Consider the following 23,488-nt stretch of genomic DNA (forward strand, 5'->3'; position numbering starts at 1 on the left):
CTTAAATTAATGCATTACATGTGCCCAAAAAGTGCTCCTGGGTGCAAAAGCAAGCTGGGACAGACTAACACATCTGTGGTAATGAATAATCCTAGTCTCCAAAACAGGGTGCAGAAAAGTCATCTCTCAAGAGTGATGGCTGAAATGCACTAGGGATGGAGTCATGCCTGGAAACTGTGGAGAAGGCTAACTATCATTTCCCAACATCACACCAGCAAACACGACCATCACAGACCATCTTCTTCCAGGCCTGGGAACATTCCTAGGCCCATCTGAACTTTATACAGGTTTAACCTTACAGGACTCCTCTCAGGCCACCTATACTCATAAACCTTTGCTGACACATAGTTTCGAACAATTTTTTCCCTAATTGAGTATCATTACACACTTCAAAGATTTAAAGAACTCTAAATGGAAACAGAGACAGACAAACACACACTGATATAAAAAGCAGAACAGGGAGAGAAGAAAGGAAAAAAGACAACCATACTCTCTGCAGAGGAGAAAGTATAATTACATGCAATTGAACTACTCTTCCCTTATGCTTTTGCCACAGGCAGTGTCAGGATTTGCTTCTACCTTTCAGTCCTGACCTTTAAAACAGACCAGATACAAACCTTTCAAAAAGAAGCATAACCTTCTGTCTCTGTACCTCCAGAAACTCTCAGCTCCTGTGTATCCAACAAATGTGGATGCCTCCTTCCACTGTGTCAGAGCAAGAGATTTTTCCACAAGGAGAGCTCAGAGGCAGTCGCCCAGCTCTCCTGTAGCAAGAAAAGTCCTCTTTTGGCTGTTCCATAACAAGTCTTAAGTCTGGGCATCCCTGTGACACTACCAGGCTAATGCCAGCATGAAATGTAAAGCAGATCCTTAATGGAAGGGAATTTTTTGTGGTTTGAGTGCTTCAGGTTTTCTTTTTTAATCCAACTGTAATACAGTTTAAGCAAAAACTATTAAAGCTTGGGAAGAAGCTGCAATCAATCATAGTTATAAAACAAAGGCCAAACTTTTTAAAAACTGTTTAGTCATTTTAGCGTCTACCCCAACTTGTGGAAAACAGGAACCCAGAATACTTAACAAAAGCAACTACAGTGAATGTTACGGCAACTACCAAACTTCAAAATTACCTTTATTTTTGACAGCTTTGAGATTTTACACTGAAATGTAAGAAAAGTTTGAACTATTTTAAAACATGTAAGCCATGTGGTATTTCTTTCAAACTGTTCTTACTAACAAACAAGCAAAAAACAAGCAAAAAACAAGCTAAAACAAAACTACAAAACTAAGGAACGAGGTTTGAATCACGTAAACTCTGATGGGTTAAATTAACATAACCTTTATAGTGTGCCTAGAATTATTTTGTATTTTTCCAAAGTTAACTGTCAGCAAAATTTGCACAGAAACTCAACTATTTGATTAATTACTTTGTTACAAAAGTTACTAGTTAAAACAGATTACCTGTAACTACCAGCCTTAGATCTCTGAAGCTGAAGATTCAGCCTATTTCTCTAAGGAAATAAGAGAACTGATGCAGTTCTCAGAGAAATAATTACAAAAATAATATTTTTCCTTTACCAATGCAAGCATGTATTAAAACTGAAATAGATAATAAATTCCATTTTTACCACATACATGCTCCGTGGACTTTTTTTGCAGTTTTGCTCTTTTTTCCAGCCTGCAAGAACTCCATCAAAGACCTACTTCAACTGATGCATCAGAGTGCTTACTAGCAAGACTATAAGAAGATAGCAAATGAAAAAAAGATTTTCAACCTTTTAGCTGCAATAAAGAAAAGGAAACGTATTAGGAAGAAAATTTGAATGCTCTGCAGATTCAGAACCTGAAGGAGATAGCACAGGGGTTCCCCAGTGCCTGATTATTGGGCAGTGTTTTACATTCCACTTTTCCTCTGGGATACTGACACCTCCCCCAAGAAGGCTGCACTCCACCTATTCCCAAGTGTGAGCCTGGTGCTGTAGACTGCAGGGAAACCCTAAATCCAAACTAACACTTCATATAGAGTGTGAAATGCACTTCAGAAATATTCCACCCAATCATATCAGAACACCATGGACACTGTAATCTCCAAGATATCTACCATGAGCAGCATTTTTGGAAGTAGAGGTTTGCAATCCTAGATCAACACATAAGAATCATCAAGGAAAAATTTTTTTGTTTACTTTTAGTGATAAAGATCAATGGCAGGAAGTATGATACTATAGAGATATTAAGATATTTGTATGATGCCTACTTATAAATAGATGTGTGTTTACATTATGCATTCCACATATAGAGAAAGAAGCATGCATTTTTCTACCACAACTGCCAGTTCATTTTAAGGAAAATCCCCAGCTACTAATCTCATTTCCAGCAAGCATGCAGCGGCTTATGTCACTCACCTTGAAGACTAATATCCAAGAAAGCAGGGAAAGAAATTACTTGTGCAGGGGAATTTCATGCCTCCCTCAACTATACATGCCTCCCTCAACTATACAACCATACAGAATTTACTCAGGTATCTTTGCCCTTATGTCTCATAAAGGTATGGGTAAGGCAAAATACGATTTGACAATCTCAAGAAACATACACCACTCTCAGTGCTGAAAGGCTGTTGAACAGCTTTATGAGAATTAGTGTTGCAGGCAGTTAAACTACATCTTGGATGCAATTTAGGTACATGCATTGAGTAGCAACAGGGATGAAGAGCTGGGGACTCGTATGTTTATCATATATGCACTGTTGCACCACAGGAGATGAAACACAACAGCACTCGCGTGGGGCTCCTCCAGTCCCCAGAGTAAAAAGCAATTAGTTTTTTTGTCTCTCATCTCGCCTGGGGGGGTGGGAGCAAATCAAGCTGTTCTCAGGAATGGAGAATAATAGCGAGCTTCAATCCCTGGAAGACAGTTCTCTCTCTCACACAAAAATTACCTAAATTTTGTAGTTTCACCCGTCTTTTGTTTCCTTGTTCTATGCATAGTAACAATACAAATAGTAAGATTTGCACAAGCATGTTACCACAGGCGTCAGTCTGTCTCTTGAAGCCTGCTGGACATCAACAACCCAGCAGATGGTCATTACTCCAAATTCCCCACCCTCCATCATCATTAATTCAGGAACAAACTCATTTCAATGGGCTAGCCCCAATTCATAAAGAACTCATTGTCCTGACCAAATTAATAGCTTTACATCTTGCATTACCAGATGTGCTTCAGAGACACAGTAATATTTTATATTATAATGTGCTGTTTAAAGTCCACTTCAAGGTCATTTCTCATAAATATTGCTGTAAAAGGCAAGTGTACAACTATGAACCTATTCCCAAAATAAACACAAAACCTCCATATTTTTGGTTTAGATACTACACAGATTTGGCACAAGCGTCCTCAGTTATCCTGCAACCCACTTGATTAAAAGCTGTCTACTCTGATAGCAGTCTTTTGAAAGGCTTTACTTCACCCTGAAGATTAATAAATCCTCAACACTGGCACATCCAATAAAGAGACAGGCACTTATGGTGCCTATTACATAAGCAACACAATTTAGACCAATAATAATAATAACAAATGGGGCAAATCAAATTTATAATAATTTGGAGCAGGTCTTAACTTCACAGATAAGTCACCAGTAGGTTTTTGATTCATGTCAAATGGGGAATGAAAAGGAATAGAGGGAATCATTTGTCATGACTTGAGTCATGTCATGTCTGCCATTTGTCAGCAAGTTTGCATTAAAACAACGGAAGAACCTTTTCCATAAGAACAATTTGCAAAAATGAACATCAGTAGACTAGAATCAACTAGCAAGCTATCTTACCCGCTTATGGAAAAATAAAAAGTAGAATTTTGAAAATAGCCATGTTCCTTGTGAGAATGAGGTAGAGAGCATTGAAGGACTGTAATTAAAAAAAACAAAACCAAAACATTAAAAATAGAGACAGAACTTTCCAGGGAGATAGTATTCACTTGAGTTTTAAGTTACATTGTTATTTTTCCATAGAACTGACACAGGTTTTCTTACAATCCTATATCTGAAAAATGTCTCTTGCTGATAGTTTTGTTGAAAACTGCTTGTGTGAAATGTTCTGTTTTCAATAAATTGTTATTTTCCAACAAAATATTTTTGGCTGAAAAATTCCTAACTGCCTTTACTTGTAAAATCATTTCTTGAGTGCAACATTTCTTTAGTCCAATGCCTTTCCTTAGTTAAAAGGCTGCATTGTGTATTTTAAAAGATATTCACTCACTCTCATACTGGCACAAAACAAGCAACATTTGTGTTTAAACCTGTGATGCATGGAGGGCATTTTTCTTAAGTAACCTATTTCCACATAGAAGAAACAAATACAACAACTATGATATTAAGGTCTGTTCCATTCTAGCTCGAAAACAGGATTAGAAGCTACATCTCCAATAAACCTTAACCTCTATTTGATCATAGTCAGAACATACAACTATCTTTACTAAGTAACTTTACACATTTAAATTATGTGGTAAACAAATATAATCCAGGTGGAATTACCCTGGAAGTACAGTTTACAGCCATAGCTGAAGGAAAGGAGCGAGGGCTGAAATGTCTGTGGTTTGACATACTTCTGGGAGGGGACAAGGGAGGAAAAGAAATATTTTCTTATAAAAACAAAAACAAAGAAAAGGGAAAGTCATAGTTATGTCTCTTATCAAATTCCATACTGCCATGATTTTCAATATAATAGAAACTCATTAATCAAGAACATAAAATCATTTGATGTATTGCACTTTGGTAATTGAAGCTAAATAAGCAAAGGTTGGGGGTTTTTTCATGTATTAAATATTTTTTCAAATTCCTACATAACATAACTAATAAAAATATTTACTTTTACAAAGGGTCAAGTGGACAGAACATAATTCTCCCAGAAGGAAACCAGATGTTCAGTTTCTTCAAAGCGATGTCTGTGCTGATAAAAGCAGTAGCTAATCTTTTCTTTAGAGGTTGAAGGTCTTGTTGAAGTTTCTTTTACTGAAGAGCTATTTATCAAGCTTTAATGAGCATCTGCCTCGATGGAAGAAGTATTTTTAATTTTTAATAGGATTTTGGCTTGTGAGTATAGTCATCAATGTGTATGTACTCAAAGAGCTGTCTTTGAAATTTTTGTAAAACCATTTATAGTCGTGCTCTAAGTCACATATTGCATCTTTAACTCATGATAAAAGAAGTCACATATGTTCCCAAAGTCAGGATTCCATAATAAAAACATCTTAGCAAACTCCTATACAGTAACTTGAATACATTAAGCCACACTAATATCCAAGTGTTTCTCACAAGTAATTCAAGTGGTGCAGAATGATCTATCAATGTAGTGCTTAGAATTGCATAATATACCAATGTAGTGCTTAGAATTGCAAAAAGCTCAAATTAACAATTTACTATATTTCTTAAAAATTATAATGCACTCTTTATAAAGCTCAATCTATTAAGAGATCCATAAAATGGAATTTACAAAAACTTGAACAAATAAATTTTGAATGATTCTGTGGGTTTTTACTGTATTACTTGGCTTTTGCCACGACTAATATTTAGCTATAACATAATGCTTGCCAAGAGATGCAAGATAATTCTGAAATCCTGTGGGGATAGGCTAGATGTTTAAAAGGCTTTGGAGGCATGAACAGGGTCTCTGTGTATCTCACTCAGAAAGCAAAAGGATTACCTACTTGCTTAAATTACTCTTAGGTAAGTCTTTGGGGGAAAAAAACCACTAGGTTTTATCACTAGGTAGAAGGAAAAAAAACCCACCCAATTAAAATTTAAATTTGGGGTTAAGTCACCTGCTTTTTCATTTTCTAGAGTTTGTTCTGATTAAGGAACAACTAAAGGTTAACCATATTTATGCTGGATAATTACACAGTTTAATATCCCACATGGTCTGCAAGTTGGGAGTACAGATGAAAGTCAAGCCAAAGGAAGGGTCACAGTTCTGATGCCCATTCTACCAGCACCATAAGGGCATAGGTAGCTCTGGGACATTAACTGCAGCATGAACCACGTATGGTATCACAAATTTTGTGTTCAGCCATGTTGGTGTTCACCTACAGCACAGAATGTTCTCGCTCACTTTTCTCATCTCTAGTGGCCAGGTGCATCTGCTCTTTGAAAAACCTGTTTAGCTTAAGGAAGGCTGTAAGCTTCCAGCTAAACAGCAGCATCTTATGGATAGAAAGTTGTACATCTCAACATACCCTTTGTTAAGGGACCCTCTCCTAAGAGAGCAGAGACAGAGCAGCTCTTGGGATTCCAAGTGACAAGAATGGGCTGAAAAATACCCCAAGGAAGAGTGCAACACTACCCAGTCCAGAGACTTTGGTTAACCAGCTGCATCCAAGCCCAACATAAACCCGGTTACTTTAAGTACCAATGAATTTAGTCTGTGCAAAAGCAGAGTACTGGCATCTTGCTTACAAGATATGGTTCAATTAAACAGGATGAAAGCAAAAGGAAGGAACAAATAACAACTAAATAAGTGGTAAGAATTCAGACTTACAGAGCTCTTTCAATTAATGTTTTTTCAAGCATTTTGCATGACGAGAGAACAAAAAGGTCGACACACTCAGGGTTTACGTAGAGCGCATACCACTTTCACATCTTTATTATACAAGAGTTAAAAAGAAAAACTTGTGGAAAAATTGTGGCTGGTGTGATGGAAAAGGACAAGCTGTAGTATATTCTGCTACCATCACCTACTTCACCCAGCTGCTTTACTGGTCTCCCTCAATCACTTCTCCAGACCTTTGTCTGCCCCAGCATCAAGTCCTGTTCTTCTCTCAGGCCAGACACTTACCAATAGTTCACCGTTCATCTGTCCCCAAAACTTCTTTCCCTGTCATCTGTAAAGCCAGCTAAGGAGCTCCATATATGCCCAACCTTCTCTCTGAGGGAGCAGGCACATACCACAGAGCTCCCCAGTTTATTCCTCAGCACTTCTAAGAGCTGTGTTGCAACACATCCAGCAGTAGATGCTCAAGCAGGAGTTGGACAATGGTATCACAGACTTAGAAACATCATCTTAGTGAAAGCTATGTGAATGTTTCAGCTTTTGGGTCCTTGGTATGAATGCTCTCTTCTTTCTCCCCTTCCCCAAAGGAAGCCATTTCCAGCTTGATTTTGGAGTGTTAAATCTACAATGCAGTGACTCGATTAAAAAGACAGGACTCACATGCAACCAATACACAGCACATCCCTGAAGATTTTGTAAGATTGTGTGTGTGTTTGTGTGTAAATACAGTTATTTCAAAAGCAAGTTATTTTCTTCCAGTTTGCAATTTGTTTTTCTGCTCTGGCTACACCTGTGACAAAGGACTGTCACCTGTACCCCTTCTATTAACCAGTCCTGAAAAGGACAAAAAGCCAATCAAACAAAACAAAACAAAACAAAGTCTTCAAGACAGTTTCACTGCTGTACAGGATGCTCACCAGAAAACAACAGATGTGCTATAATCACTACTGGCCATTCATTTCCTTTCTGTCAGAAAGCAGCAGTCATCAATTAAGAACCCCTATCTACAGGACACAAAAGGAAGTATACACTTTTCCTTGGTCATTTGACCGCAACAATAGGAGATGGCAGCGGGAAAGGACTGACCGCTCTGAGCAAGTGTGGCAGGGAGGAAAGCAGATAGGGGTGAGTGAGCTTGTCTTTTTAGATTTTTTTAAAAATTAATATAAGATTTTTTATTCAACACTTTAATATACAAATGTTTAAAAAATACTTCGTCACTTTATCTACAAATTCTACAAAATCCTAATTAAATTATTCCTGAATTTGTCCAGACAATTCATTGACTCTTTTTCACAGCAGAAAATCCCAAACATGTGAGCTGACAAGAGATTTAAGCAGCATCTATCTAGAAAAGCTGTTTTATCAATTAACAAAGCCTTTTCTGAAACAGTTATCACGATTTTTATAAAAGCATTAGTCTAAAGGTGTATAGAATTTCAATACATCGCTGGCATAAGTTATTTGGACTAATACTTTTAAGAAGTCTAGTCAGATCTGTGGATCCTTCCGTTAAAGATTATGTTCGCTGGTGAGCTTCATCACTCTGAAATAGAATGACAGCTCTCAAAAAGCTGCCAACAACAGAAAATCCTAGAGATGGGCTTTATATTATGTCTGTTACATGACTGTAGTCAGCCACAAAGGATTTGCAGGAAACTTATTAAAAATGTTAGCCTTAATTAAGGTATTAGGCATTAAGCTAGCATGCTAAATTAAACCCCAAATATTCCCATGAACACTAATGCACCTGCTCTAAGAGCTTGGTAGGCACTTCCCACAACAGGAAAACTTTAAATGCCTTCACATTGCAACTGAACCCCTATTTTCACTCTGCACCTCTACTTCACTGCATACCAAAAATAGACGCGACTTACAGAAAAGCTCACACGTGGGCATAGAGTCATTCCTCTCCACCCCCACACAGATTTGCAAGCCCTCATACCACTAAAGGCACGACCTAAACAAAGCATTCAGTGATGCACAGATGCTCAAGGAATCTTTTTAATGTATTGAATTTTAGCATAAACACACTGCATATTAAAACGCACGTGGAATTGTCAGAACAAAGTATATTGCTCTACTGTTTCCTTCTCTGCTACAACATGTTATGATTTAATAGATGCCATTTTAATCCTTCTAAAGATATTCTAACCACCAACTTATTGAAACAATTAAAAACAAACAATATTGTTTGTTTGTGAAATGGATAACAGCAAAATAGAAACACATTCCATAAAATGTTTCCCCCACCACCCCCAAAAAGTTTCTCGGAATGAAAATATTCTTAGAAGTTCCAGATTTAAGCCTGACATGTAAAGCAAATTTGGCAAAATTACTGGTGTTTATTTGGTAAGATTCAACATCCATCCCTCAAAGCTGTATCTGCCTAAACCATTAAGCTATTCTTTTTACAGAACACCAGTCCTCATATTTTGTGTTCCTTCCTTTTTCCCACAGAATTAATTCCTTACTATATGCACTTCATCTAGTCCTTGAATGCCTTATCCCCTTAGCTGATACATTCCCACACACTCCAGTTTTGTTGACACAACAATTTTTTGAAGCACTTCACAGTGAATGCTTGTCTGCCAGGGATCCAAAGAATCTTAGGAAATCCTCTGCATCTTAGGCCACAGGCACAATCCATGTTATCTCTGCTTTCAGAAGAGAGGTTATTTGAGTCTGGTGGTCTGGTTTAGCTTTTCTGTTCATCATGAAAATGCAATAAAACCACTGCAACTCAAAACCAAGGCCAAGAAGCACACTTGAAATGAAATGGAAATCAGGAAAGGGGGAGAGTTTGTGCAAATAATTCTCTCTAAGGTCACTAGGCAAATACTTTGCGTGCATTTGGATATGCACAAACTTCAAGCTAAATAAATAAAATTATTTCCTGTGTGGAAGCTGGGAATGTACAGCCCCTCCGCACTTGTGGATGAAAAAATATGCTAGTAATTAACTATCAGCAAATAACACAGAGAACTAGTGTACTGAATTTAGGTCATGTCAATTATTTTTCTCTGATGCATGTTAAAACATGCAACCTTATTCAAATCTTGCTATTTCTGGAAAACACTGAAGAGGAATTTCCGGTCTTTCCTCTTGCAGCCTCCGCAAAATGTTTTTCTACTTACAGAGACTGTTCTCCCTTGGATCCAAAGAAAAGTAAGATCTCACTAATGTTTGTCAGATGTAAGCTCTAATCTAATGCTATGCAGTCCTGCAAGTTTCTCTCTATTACAGTTATGCAATCTCAAAGCATTGGAGTCAAAATGAAGTTGCCATTCTCCTAAAATTTTATAAACATTTGAACACAATTGAATCATAAATACATACTACAAAATTATATTACAAGCCCTACTATCAGTAGGGTAAAAGAATAAATATTATTAATTAGTGGTCTAATATAGCATATTCATACTCCCTCTGCAGGTCACAGAAGCCAGAGTGGCAATTAACATAATGCACCCTTTTTTTTTTTTAATTATAAAGTAATCCATGCTATACTGGTTTCAACATTAGCACTAGAAGGAGTGAAGTAAGTTACTTATAAGGCATCAAGTTTTTCCAAATAGCGGTGTCCGAGCTGTTAGTTACTGAATGTCTGCTTTTTTCAGAGAAAAGAAAATATACATTCACATTGGCACCGGGAATCTTTCTCCTTGAGGAGGAAAGGAGGAAAAAGGGATCTTGCCTAAAGCTCTCTTATCTAGTATTTTCTGTAGAGTCTCCTGCCAGCCCTATTGTGAAGTTTTCTGGAATGTCAATTTGTTTCAGATAATCAAATGAGTGAAATCAGTTATTACAATCAGGTTACATTTCTATGGCATCCAAACGTGCTTTTCCTATGTTCCCAAATTCCCCAGATGCCCTAAGACTTCCAGGCAGTGAGGTTATATAAACAAAACTAAATCCCTAAAAAATAAACTAAAATGACATAGAGTAATATAGCAAATTTCAGGAGAACAAAGTCATCCTGGATCACCCCATCCCTATAGCGAGACCAGTGTTTCTCCAAAAAAGTGTCACTTTTACATCCAAAGGCAAAGAATCAAGCAACCAAATAAAATTTCAGCCACAGATCTTCAGCAAAACTTCAGTTTCAGAAACAAGGGCTAAAACTGAAGACTTAACCTCCCCTAAGTGCTTAGGTGCCCCCCCCAAATTTGATTTAATTAGCATAAAAGGCCACTGTTGTGCACATGAGGAACACCCTCTCTCTTGGCTAACCCACACGGCAGGCCTGTTCAGCACAGTGACCTACTGTGGATTTGCATACTAAGCAGCCCCATGGTTAACTTGAGGCACGTTCACTGCACACCAATGGTAATCCTCGCAGTCAGAGGCACAGCAAACATCATCTCACATTTAAAATAAAGTAAAAAAAAACGAAAGTTAAAATAATAGTAAAGAAATTTACCTGGTAGAGCACTCACCCAATATATCAGTTAGGGTGGGCAAAATGGAGTCACTTCTCCTCTCCTCCGTTGAAACTCTGGCATTCTGCAGAAAGGAGGATAGAAATTACAGAATTAGAGAAAGGATAAAAGGGAGCTCAGCTGTGCAGCTCAGCAGGGGTCTGGGCACACCTCAGTTTATACCCCCTAAGTCACGCTCGCCGTACGTACGCCTGCCCGTTCCGTCCTAAAGAGTAGCTGAATAAAACATAGCACAGGCTGAATCCAGTTCAGACAAGCTAGGGAGTCAGATTTTGAATAGGAATGAGACACTAATGTGATTCTGAAAATCCCATTAAGAGCCTTTACCACCTCTGCTTACCTCCACATCTTTAAAAATCTAGATCAGACAGCTCGCCTATGGTCGCGCTGTACAGCTGCACTGAAGCAAGGAAGTACTGCTGGGTTCCCAAGCTCTAAACCCCAAGGGCTTCAGGCCACACTCCTTCTGGAAATTGTTAGAGCTGACTTTCAACTTCATTATCTTTAATGCCTGGAAACCTCTATCCAAATGATCCCTCACTTTCCTGCAATATCACTGGCCTATAAAGTACATCAGAGACATGGGTCACTGAGATCTGCTTGGTACCTCCATCACACCTAGGTATTTTCACAAGGTCAAAAAAACATGATAAATATCTGAAGAAAAATAATGTTTCTCCTACCGCTTCACAAAAACCAGCTATTTAGGTAGAATTGTGGTGCAACTTTTTCTCACAAAATTTATTAGCCTGCCTTGAAGCCTAAAAACGGAGGATTTTTGATTTAACAAGGGAAAGAACTCATTTCCTCTGCTAAACTTGTAACCCCTCCCAGCCCCAACAGAATATCAACTGGAACTGAACAGGAATACCTTTTTTTATTATTTTCATTTCTCTAAGACATTGCTTCATGTTTCCCTTTTCTAGAGGACCCAAGATTAATTCACCTCTCCTTCTTTGCTATTTCTATGCCATGGACTGTGCCAAAGGTGACAGTGAAGAATCCACAGAAACTGAACATCAAATGCTCTTGTTCTGAACTTTCAAGAAAGTATTTAATTTCTTTCTTCTTTTCTTTATATCATCATAAGGCCTGTTTATATACATGGAGTGGAAACAGTGCACATTCAGCTGCAGTTGATTTCCCATATGGCAAAATACCTCAGGCATTCAGCTGACTGGGAACACTACAGAGGCCTCTTACCATCACCAGTTTTTTCGACCAGGAAGCTCTGCCCAACGCTTGTTCTTATGCCATAATAAATGAGAGTCCCTGCTAAGTGTCCGAGTTAATTTGGTCTAGATGAACCAAACCATAAACAGGCAAAATTTTATATTTCAAAAATCCATTTAAAAAATATTGGGCTACTTTCAACTTCAACAGTAATACCATCAATTCAATCTTGCTAATGCGGCACAATGTTCATCTACAGATGTTTTTTAAATACAAAAACCACTCCATCTGAAATTTTCTTTTAATGAAATATCAATGTATTTGCCCTCTCCATTCCATCTTTGCAGCATTAAATCAACACTACAGGCAATTTCACAGACTGAAAGAGTATATTTTTTTCTTTCGGTATCACTTAGTGACAACTTCAGCAACAATTTTATTTACTTCGCTTAGTTTTTCCTGTTCATAACTGAAGACACAGAATAGTCTCCACTAACACTTCTACGAATCTGAAGAAGGAAATACATGAGTAGTCTCACCAGGTTCCTGTGATCAGACTGTAACAGCTGTAACACTCAAATGCCCAACCACCTGACTGTACTTCAGATTGTAAATTAAGCAAAACAGAAATGCAAAGTGATCTACAATTACCATCCTACTTTTGATTTATCATGCAAGTTTCCCTAGCCTCAAATCCTCCAGAGCCAAAGGACTCAATTTCAACTGCTTGAGAACCCAGTTTCTTTAAGAACCCTAGAAAAAGGCAGACTGGCAATATAACCACAACCATTTAAATATACACACATCTGTGTGTGTATATATATAATATACATTATATATAAATAAATGAAAACCAGAACCTAGATAACCCTGAAGAAGCCTGAACTTTTTACTGGGGCTCTCCTGTTTGCCACTAGTTTCATCAACGATAGTTTCTTAGTTCTAGGGTAAAATTATTTGCCAAAAGCTGTGTCCTCTACCCACCAGAGGACACAATGGCCTTTCAAAACCTTTCAACTGATGATCTGAGACAGGGTCTTATAGTCACATCTAAATAGACTAAAATATAAGCTCTTGGATGCTACAGAATGTTCTACCAACCTTTAACTTTTCCAAGAAAGTTTTCTAGAGATTTTGCTATCATCGTACTATGAAACAGGACAATCTGTAAGGAAAACTAATTTTTCATCCTGTGAATTTTTTTATCAGTTCAGTGGTTTATTTCTCAACCATCAGTGTAAGAATACTGAACACTTTTGTACTAGAAAAACTATAGTGAAGAAAAGATGTTGCATGTTTCTTTCATGAAAGTGATTAACAAATACACTGTCATTTGTCCTATAATTTCTATTTCATCTTTAAAAAATTTGCATGACTTAAAATACTCTTAGTCTAGAAATGTATCACAGTTGTTAATAAAAAGCTTTACTTCTTAATCACTTTTAGAAAATATATAAGGTAAAAGCATCAAGCAAGTAGCAACTTAAAAAGCAAAACCACCAAAGAAACCTGCATTCAGATATTTAAACTGACTTGAACCATAATGCCTGGCTGTCCTGTGAAAAACACTTTGGAATGTGGAATTCACACTATAATGTTAAATGAAAAGCCCAGAAACTTGAAAACTATCTTTCAAAATGCAGTAAAATTAAGGTGCTCCTTTCAGGTATACTCTGCATGGGAGGCAACCAAAATAATTTTCAGTAAGAGGATGGGTGCTTTACTTTATTCCTTAGGAGTCATTGAGATTACCTTCACCTCAGTTTTCCTAAAATGTGTAAATGACACACAACCCTTCTGTTCTACACACTCTCTCAGTGTGGCGAAAGCAAACATTTTCACTTTAGTCCAATAAACTGGTTCTCTCACACCATGGAGCTTTGACATCTCTGCATTTAAAGAATTTCCCTATCCTGTTTCAGCGAGGGTAAAAGACCAAAGTAAGCCAGAGCCACCCAACTAGATGTAATTGTGTTCCACAAACTTACAGGTGGCAATTTGCTTGAATTCCAACTAGGATATCAAGACACTCATTCCATTCATTGTCACCCCTGCTCTCAGCTAGTCCCCAACCACACCTCACATCCATACAACTCCATCCTTACACCTTGGATTATATGTGTCAACTTATACTGTAGCATTTTAAAACAAATACTCTTGCCAAACAATTCCACATACTGACCCTCAAAGGAAAGCTCAGAATAAAATTCTTTGGAGAAGTTCACATGTGCTAGACAGCAAACCACTGTGCAAGTTTAATCACCAGTGAGCAGAACTAAAGTAAAAATTTATTTGACATGACTTTTCCTGAGCTATGTTCCAGTTCCTAAAGCCCAGCTTTTCTGGCTGAGGAATGCAGCTTGCTTTTACAGGAAGGCCACATACTGTAGCACCTTCTCATTGCACGACATAACTGATTAACAGATGGAAAATGTGCCACATCCCAAGCAAAATTTATTCCACATGCAATCAGCTGAGAGCTTTCCCAGACATATTAAGCTCATGTCATGGACTAAGTTCATGCAGTGCTCCTGGAGTTTCTTTCACTCTACCCATTCACAACAGTGAACAGCACAAAGGTGAGCTGCATGGCAAGGTCAACAGCTGAGTGAGTTTTTGCCAGAAGTCCTCCAGCCCATCCCTGGTATGACCTCAAACTGTCCCCAGGAAAGAAGTCAGTATTGGGCAAGTATGAGCATAGACAAGTAACTGTGATCCGGGTACCAGAACTAATCACCTCCTGATATGACTCAATATTTATAATTAACAAATAAAAGAAACCAACCCAGTATATTTTCCTGAAATCATCAGAAGATGGGCATCACTGATCCTCTATTAAATATTGAAAGAACTCTTTGTGCACCACTGACATTGAGTAAAAGAGCAAAAGGGAAAAAAGCCCATAACATTTAGTGGGCAGACTCCTCATCACTACAAGACAGCGGCAATGAAGAAGTATCCAGATGGCCCTAGCATCCAGACCCCTCTGGAAGCTCAAATAGCTGCATGATGCACACAGCCAGGGTGGGCAGGTGCATCTGTCAGGTATGTGTGTCAGCACTGTCCCCTTGAAATGAAAGAGACTCACAAGCAACAGATCTTCAGTGACAAAGGCTGATGACCAGCTTTTCCTCTGGAGAGCAAATGAGATCATCTTGGTTTTGTTTTTTCAGAATTCTTCCTTGAGAAGCAGACACAGCTCCTATCCTATCCAAACAGCATGCAGTGATGTGTGAAAGAAAACCTTTCTCCTCCATACCCTACCTGTGCACATCACAGGCCCAAATCACACCAATGCTTCACCAAAACAGGGCAGAAAAAAAAAATGACCTATTCCCCTTGCTTTGAACTTGTTGGAATCTGAGTCAGTGCCTATTCTGTGCTTTGGATGAACAAACTGCTTTGAAGGGGCCTGAGGAGTGCAAGAGCCAAATTTCTGTTTAATAACAGAGGTTGTTATCAGCAGGATCCTCTACTGCAGGGTTGCAGAAAGAACGTCTTCAGCGTGGTTCCTTTTGGATCTGCACTGTGCATGGCAGCAGCAGGACAGCCTGGCTCTAAGAATGAAGAACAGAAGTGACACTGTCATCATGCACAGCCATGAGTGAGGAAGCACTCCTGTGTTGGTAACAGGCCACGCTGCCAAGCAGAGTGCTGCTGCAGGCGAAGAGGCAAAGGGCAAACTGCAGTAACTGAGATCACCAGGATGAGTCAGCATGCAGGAGATCAACTCTAAAATCTGCCCAGCACAATTTGTGCCTTGGCAAACCACTCTGTCCTTCATGCCAAGAGAAAAGTGGGGTTTTCTTAATGCTCTAGCCTGCATTTCCCTGCTGGCATGCTCTAAGAAAGTAGAAAACAATTCCTGAAGGGAAGGTCTGCAGAAAACCTGTCCTTTTCATCTGAAAAATTTGGCTAGCACTGACTGTCCTAGTACAGATAGCTCCAATACCAATTTAGGAACCATGTCATCTAAAGCAATGGAGGAGCACAAGCATGCTGAGATACTGCCCTATATATCAGAAAGAAACCTTGGAGATTAAATAGTCATTAATGCCCTCAGAAATTACTTACTTTCACTTAATAACAGATTGCAGTACTCTAGAATGGCTTACCAAAACATCTACACTGTGCCTGATGCTTGGTATTGCAGGTGGAGGTTAAGAAAGTAAATTAGCATTTTTGCCCCAAAAATCTGGGAAAAACTCAGAAGATTAAATGAGTTCAAGCTCAGGAGAAGGAGATGCTGAAGATGATCTCCACAAGGCAGAAGAACCTTCACAGTATAACCAGCCCGGTAAGGCAAGGATTCTCAGAGGCTATATCCAGTGAGGAGTGGCCTAAGTGGTCCTGTCTGCCTGCAGGACAGAGACAGCAACCTCTTCAAAGCAGCAGGAGTAAATCGACGAAGATAAAGCAAATCAGAGATTTATGACTTCAGATTTATCCAACATGAGAGAGACCGACAATTATCAGAGAAGATTGACAGAAAAGAGATGTTACAAACCATATGCTGGTAAAGTATGAGGGAAGGTAAACTATCTCTCCAAATTCAATAATGATTTATTGTTAAATACATCTTTGTCTACCATTCAATAGGCTAAGACTGCTGATTCTTCCCAGAAATTAGTGTTTCTACAACCAATTGAAGTCTGTGATGACATCACTCAGACACTAAGGTGTGGCAGCTCTCTGACCAACCTCATGAGGTATGTTAACAGGATAGTGAGAAGGAATTGGAAAGTAAACAGTGAGACAGCTTCATAAGCACTTGAGTATGAAGCATGCTCATCATGGCAGCACCAATACTGCTTGTAAGCCAAACCCAGGTTTCTGCTGTTAACTTGGTTTCAGTTTAAAACAATAAGTGGAAACCTCTGTGCATACTGAAGTGATAAAGATTACTTACATGCATAATAAGTAGTTCTTCATCTCATCCATTTTCAAAATTATTTACAAAGGAGTTATCATTTTTCTTCCGTATCAGACATCAAGGACACAAAGCACTATGCTACTTTATACTGAAGTACTGCAGATCAGTGGCAGCAGCAGAAAGCAAGTCATTCTGCCACTGGCTTCCTGAAATGTGTTGGGAGCTCATCTATGGATCTGGATTCACTGGGATAGGCAGTGCAAATACAGAAAAAGAAACAAAAACAAAAAGAAAACCCCCAAACAGCACATTGATTCTGGTATGTAGAAATCACAACGAAGCTGCAGCAGACAGTGTATCTAATCTTAGGGGACATATATGAGGGCAAACATCAGTAAATACTTTAACAAACCAGAGTTTACAGGGCGTTTAGGGAGGAAAACTTGCCCATGTTTACAGATAACTTTGCATAACACAAGGGGAAGCATGGGAGAAAGTACAAGCACTAGAGCCTATGCACTAAATCTAGGAGATAGGGACTCCTTATGTGGGCTAACTAAAAGGCAGAAGCCGACCTTGAAGCCCACACTCAGATGACAATGCTGGAAGATGTCAGCCATGACCATGAAAAGAAACTGGCTGTTATGCTGTCCCCAACGCTGCTCCTTAGGACAACCCAAACAGCCATCTCCTTCCCAAGCTAGGTACCAAGGTTTTATCTACAATGGCTGTGAGTAAGCAGCTGAGCCGATGATTCAATCAATGACACACTAACTCTGCTCTATACTTCCAGTGAAAGGAAGCACACATCTTATCAGCAGAAAACAGTAGCTGAACGATACTAATGCTTGGAGTGTGATCCTGAAATGTCTGAATGGATACGAAGGTTCAAATGCTTCAATGTTAACATTCATTAAGTTAGGTTTTAAAACATCTGGGCAGGGCTCACATGCAAGTTCCTACAGAATGTATGCTTACAGGAAGAGGCTTGGCACCACTTGCAGTCTGAAACTCAATGACAGAGCAGGCAAGCAAGACTTATAGGATTCAAAGTTTCTTTAGCACTGCTTCAGTCACAAGTTTACATGGGAAACTGCTGCCAGCCCAATTTATACCTGTTCACTACACTTATAAAACACACATGCAACCTCCACTAGCACAATCATCATGGTTCCACAGAACATTAGGAAACAGGACTAGTGGAGGTCATGCTGAGGAAGGAAGGAAAGAAGGAAGGAATCAAGTCAAATGCATGAAGTCACTCTTACAGAAAAAATTTTAAACTGTCACCTTGCTTTGTATTTTCACAGCAATGCTCTGCATTGTGATTAGTGAAAACATGGGTAGTGACCACCCCCACATGCAGGTACTTCAGAAGGCATCCCAGTCAACAGATGACAGACAGTGGGTTTAAGAGTTTGTAATGTGGCTTGGACAATTGCTTCTTGCAGGCCTTCTTGATAACTGTAAGTAGTTTTCCCCTCTATTTCCTTCCCAGTCCTCCCTGACTAGGCCCCTTTCTCTTCCTGCATTTGTAATCAAGTTCATGGCTAAACCTATTTTAGGCCAAGTTCATATAAACTCAACTTTTGGTGAATCAGGCTAGACTAACCTATTTGATACAACGACCATAACTAAAAAAAAAAAAAATGTTTATATCCTTAAAGTGATTTGGGAAACTTCAAACACTAAGAGATAGTTTGTCACACACTTTTTTTGAACATTAATTAATACAAACAGGCTTTACTGATACTTTTAGTTATTATTCAATCTGTTCACATTCATCTCTTGTAGTCTTAGCCACTGACATAAAAGACTCCTGTACTTACAATTGTAACTGTTGCCATTGCACTAAGACTCACTTTACTTTTCACTCCCTTCACTCCTGTTCCCAGGTCGGTTTTGTGCTTCCACCACTCACTGTGGGGTGTGAGGCTTTTCTAAAGCGGAGAGGAAGTCTGGGCTCCACATCCTTTGCATTCTAAGTTTACAAGAATAACACTTTCTTCCACTTTTTTTTCTCATTGACAGTCCTACTAGCTAAAACTTTTTATGTGCAGTGACAGTAATGCAGGTTCTCAGAATTAATCATTCAGAAACAGCTCTGCAAGCCTTTCAGCCACTCCAGACTTTGCTGAGGGCTGCAAAAATTCTTTCCCTCCCACCTCTCCCTCTTAACTCTACAGAAACAGAATGTCATTTAGAGTAAGTAGTGGTAAGACATCCTCATTGTCCCCACCAGCAAAAATTCCAGATTATTATAAGAGGATCACCATCACTCCAAATGTCTTCAGTAGACATTACATTATTAACTTGCATTTTTTCATATTTCACTGTCCTATCTTCTATTCTAGCTAAATATCCCTGCACCACATTTGGCAATTAAGAAACTTATGGCAAAGTAACTTAAAGCCATAACTAATTTAACATGTCAATAAAACATGTTTCTTTAACACAGCAGCCTTCCTTCTCAACACGACTGAATACAAAAGGGAATGCACATCAGATTAATTCCTTTGTTCTAATTTATAACTGCCATAGCTTTATACATGTCTAATCTGAGAAACACTTCTAAATGGAGCCTGCAGATGGCCCCCTTTATCATCAGCTTGGATGGTTCCATTATTTCCTGATCTAGCACATCTAACCCTATGGATTTGGGGTACATGACATGGCCATGCTGCCACCCAGAAATGTCGTCCCTCTTCTTCATGACCCCATGCTCCCAAGACTAAGAGCTGCAGCTCTGGTTTGGCCAGTAGAGACTTAGTGGTGCCCAGCAATTGCTGGAATGGCAACCAAGCACAAAGAAAATTAATAAATAAATTAAAATCAACAGTTGAATAAGTCTTTGGCATACTTTAATAACTGTGCTAAGTATCTGTTAAAATATTGTTATTTGGGAGGTCTTAAAAAAATTGAGATAAAATAAAAAAGGTCCATCCATTCTGTAGTATCCTTCCCTAAGAATTGTTTTGGTTTAGGATTGGTCTTTTCTACTGACAATTTTAGAGATAACACCTCTGTACAGAAACTTTTTTTTCAATAGCAGTATCTCAGGCTAATCTGTGGATCCACTCTTCAAAATTAGTAACAGCAGATTTTGTAACTGTGTTCTTGATTTACCCATTTTTGGATAGATCTCAAAAGTAACTCACCAGAGCCTACAAGTTGTATGGGTGATGCTAGCACAGAGCAAGGTAAAATGACAGAAGCCAATGCCAAATTACAGTTCTGTTAGTGTTCTATGGTTAGAGAAACAGACCAGCTTTGTACTGCTGAGTTTGCATTCAAAGATAATAGAGCACTACTTCAAGTAAATGCCTTTGTCAGTTGCTACAGCCCTATCTGGTTAGCAGAGCTTAAAAAGCCTTTTCTGAATGGGAGCCAAGAAATCACAAGAGTATGAAAGGCAGAGGACAACAGGTATACAGCAACCCAATCCAAATAAATGCACACAAGGAGGCTTTCAAACATGCGTACTGCTCCAAATGACTTCACAAAAATACTATCACTGGTGCCACATGAAAGACTGCATCAGTGAAAGGTTCCAACATACCAACCTACACAAATAACAGCAGCAAAAAGCATACAAACTCACTACTTGCCACTTACCAGAAAAGTATGCAGATATTCTCACTTCCCTTCTAGCTTGAACTTTTTAGGTCACAGCAAAGGTTTAAAATAAAATAACAAAACAAAACTACAAAGAAACCCAAAACACTACCCCCAAAAAAAACCTACCCAGACAAAAACACTCCACTTCCCCACAGGAAGGTACCAAGTGTTCAGTTAGTTAGCTCCAAACCCTTTCTACCTTCTTCCATCCCCTCACAATCAAACACTTTAGTCTCAAAGTATGCCTTTAGACAGTTAATTTGTAGTCTCGCATCCTGCCCAAGGAAGAAGAACACATTAGCAGATGTTCTGAAATGATGACTGCTGCCAACAAACCAGGTTCACTGCTTAAAGATTTCCACTTAAAAATCAAGTCAATGCTGTCTTTGCAATATGTTATCAAGTAAGACTATAAATTACAAACTGATTTGGCTACACACCTATTTTTTTTTCCTTTCTCTTTTCTGGAAAATCAAAAGTAAAACAACAAGAAAAATTATACCTTAACACCTAGTGTTAGAATCATAACATGCCTTTGCAGAGATGCACTCAGTAGCGTGGCCACAGGTCGACGTTGTTTGCTTAGGGCTCTCTAGGTCTGTGAGAAACAGCCAGCACTCCCGTAAATGAACACATTTAAAACTGAACCTTTCATCAGAGTGTTTTGCACCATTCCTAGTTTGCCAACTGAGAACACAGAGCAGAAAAAAGTTTAATAGCTAAGCATCTGCATGGACCCAAGAACAATACCATATTCATTAAGAGGCCGATCTCAAACTGCCTTCTCATATTTTCAAGACAAGCACTCTATTAATACATTTCTTAACCTTAGCATAACTCTTATGTTTTCATCCCAAAGCACCCGCACACACATCGGTGAAGAGTTCCCAAAATTACCACAACTATGTGTCCCACACATACCAGGCGAAAAAAAACCCTAAAAATAAATCTCAAGGAAGCTATATATTGTGCCTTGCCAGCCACAGTGAATTGTACAGCCAGGAGTTGCTACAGCCAGATTTAGCTTCATACAAGCTAACAGGATTCCTTTATAAATTTAGCTAGAGGCACGGGCAACAAACGCTTGTGGAAATTTGAACTGCAATGCTCCAGCAGCAAAGACTGCTCCCTCCAAGAATGAAACAGTAGCAGAAGATGACTATTAGTAGGCTCCTATTACACAGCTTTCAAAACAGCTATAAGTCCTCAGGTTCTCTAGGCAGAGTTATTAAACTGCTGAATACCAGCAAACACTAAAAGAAAAAAGCAAGGCCACAGCTCTTTCTGTGTCTGCCAATTAATAATCAAAGGAGGAAAAAAGCCAACCAAAGAGAGACCGTGTTGGAAGCCAGCTGAACGTTCAGCTAAGCTTGTTTCAGGTCCTTTCCCCACATACTTGGAGCAGTGTGGCTTGTGAAGAAAGAAGGAAACGAGTGCCTCAGGTCTGTCAGTGCTAACTGAGGGATGAACTCTGAAGGGCTTCTCCTTCAACAAGAGGGACTGGGACACACGACCCGCAAAACGGAAAAGACGAGTGAGGGATATGGGGAAATGCATCCAGGATCCTATAGAGTAGCAGGACACTGCTCTGCCCCACTGCCTCTCCACAGAATCAAAGTTCCTACTACTTAACAACAGATCAATCATATTTTTAAACCTCTTTAGGACATACTTATCACAATCCCATTAACTTTAAAACATAAAAAGAAATAGAGGATAGGTTTGGGGGTTTTTTTTGAGTTTTCCAGAAGACACAGGTTTGCTAAAGCATCTCCACAAAACCCGAGGCCCTATGCAATTTTATCATATTTTAAAAGAAGTACCTTCTCCTTCGCCAAAGAAACTCGATGAAACCCCCAGGCTCGGGCTGAGCCGGTGGAGCTTGGCCGGGATAGCCCCGAGCTCCGGCGGAGCGACGGAGCACAAAGCGGTGCGGTGGCCGCGGCAGCCGCGATGGGAGCCCGGCGCACGGTACCTCCGGGGGCAGCGGCGGGGCTCGCACAAAGCCTGCGCTCACGGAACGCCCGCTCCCCTGCGGAGTCCCCAGCGCGGTTTCGGGGGGCTGCGGGACACCGGGCACCTCACCGCCCGCCCCGCACCGACCCCAGCCGCTCCGGCAGCCGCCGCCCCCTCCCCGGCGCGCCCCACCGAACAAAGCCCCTGGCAGCGCTCACCGGCAGCGTCTCGCCGTCTTCTGCCCTCGCCCACCGCTCCTCCTCCCGCTGAAAATCCAGGCGCACGGTGCGGGCCAGGAGTGCGGGAGGTTACCCCGCCCCGCATTCAGCGGCGCCGGCCGGGTGTCCCCCTCGCAGCGCCCGTGGCCGCGCCCCGGCTCACTCCGTGCGCTCGAGCTCCGGGCAGCGGCTTAATCTCCAAACTTCCTCCTCCTCCTTCTCCTCCCGGCCGGGCAGAGGAGTCTGTGAAACTCCCCTCCTCCATGCAGCTCCCGCAGCCCAGCCGCTGCCTCAGCCCCTCCCCGGGGAGGCCTGGCCCGGCTCTGGGCTGGTGCTTGCTCCCTCCTCCGTCGCCCCCCAGCCCCCGAGGCTGGGAAAGGGGGGGAAGAGAGATTAACCACTCGGATTTGTCTCTGGAATGGAGCCAAAGAGAGCAGTCAGATTACAGCCCCGGGAAGAAGAAGGGAGGAAAAGGGAATGGGGGAGAAAAAAAATGAAAGGAAAACAAAAAAATCCCGCTACTGTTTCCACGCAGGGGAGAGCGCTGGGCTCTCCTGCCCTCCCCCGTGTGTCAGGTCACAGCCTCTCCTCCCGGCTGCGAGCCCCATCCCCGCCTCGCCGAGCTGCCCATCGGCTCCTCTCTGCTACCACAGGTCTGAAATTCAATTCACAGGTC

The 23,488-nt window shown here is 40.1% G+C and overlaps 1 protein-coding gene across 2 annotated transcripts in view; it reads right to left on the reverse strand.

The window, feature by feature from the left end:
• Positions 1-23,239, reverse strand: part of PLEKHG1 (pleckstrin homology and RhoGEF domain containing G1) — a 127,476-nt gene extending 104,237 nt beyond the window's left edge. The window contains exons 1-2 of one of the 2 annotated variants that reach the window (XM_039568106.1): positions 22,813-23,239; positions 10,956-11,038 (exon numbers count right to left, since the gene is read on the reverse strand). The gene's annotated coding sequence lies outside the window, so the exon portion shown is untranslated. The remainder of the gene's footprint in view (positions 1-10,955; positions 11,039-22,812) is intronic. The other variant, XM_039568107.1, reaches the window with a different exon arrangement.
• Between the last annotated feature and the right edge of the window lie 249 nt (positions 23,240-23,488).

Source organism: Corvus cornix, chromosome 3 (assembly GCF_000738735.6).
Source record: "Corvus cornix cornix isolate S_Up_H32 chromosome 3, ASM73873v5, whole genome shotgun sequence".
In the NCBI taxonomy this organism is placed as follows: Eukaryota; Metazoa; Chordata; class Aves; order Passeriformes; family Corvidae; genus Corvus; species Corvus cornix.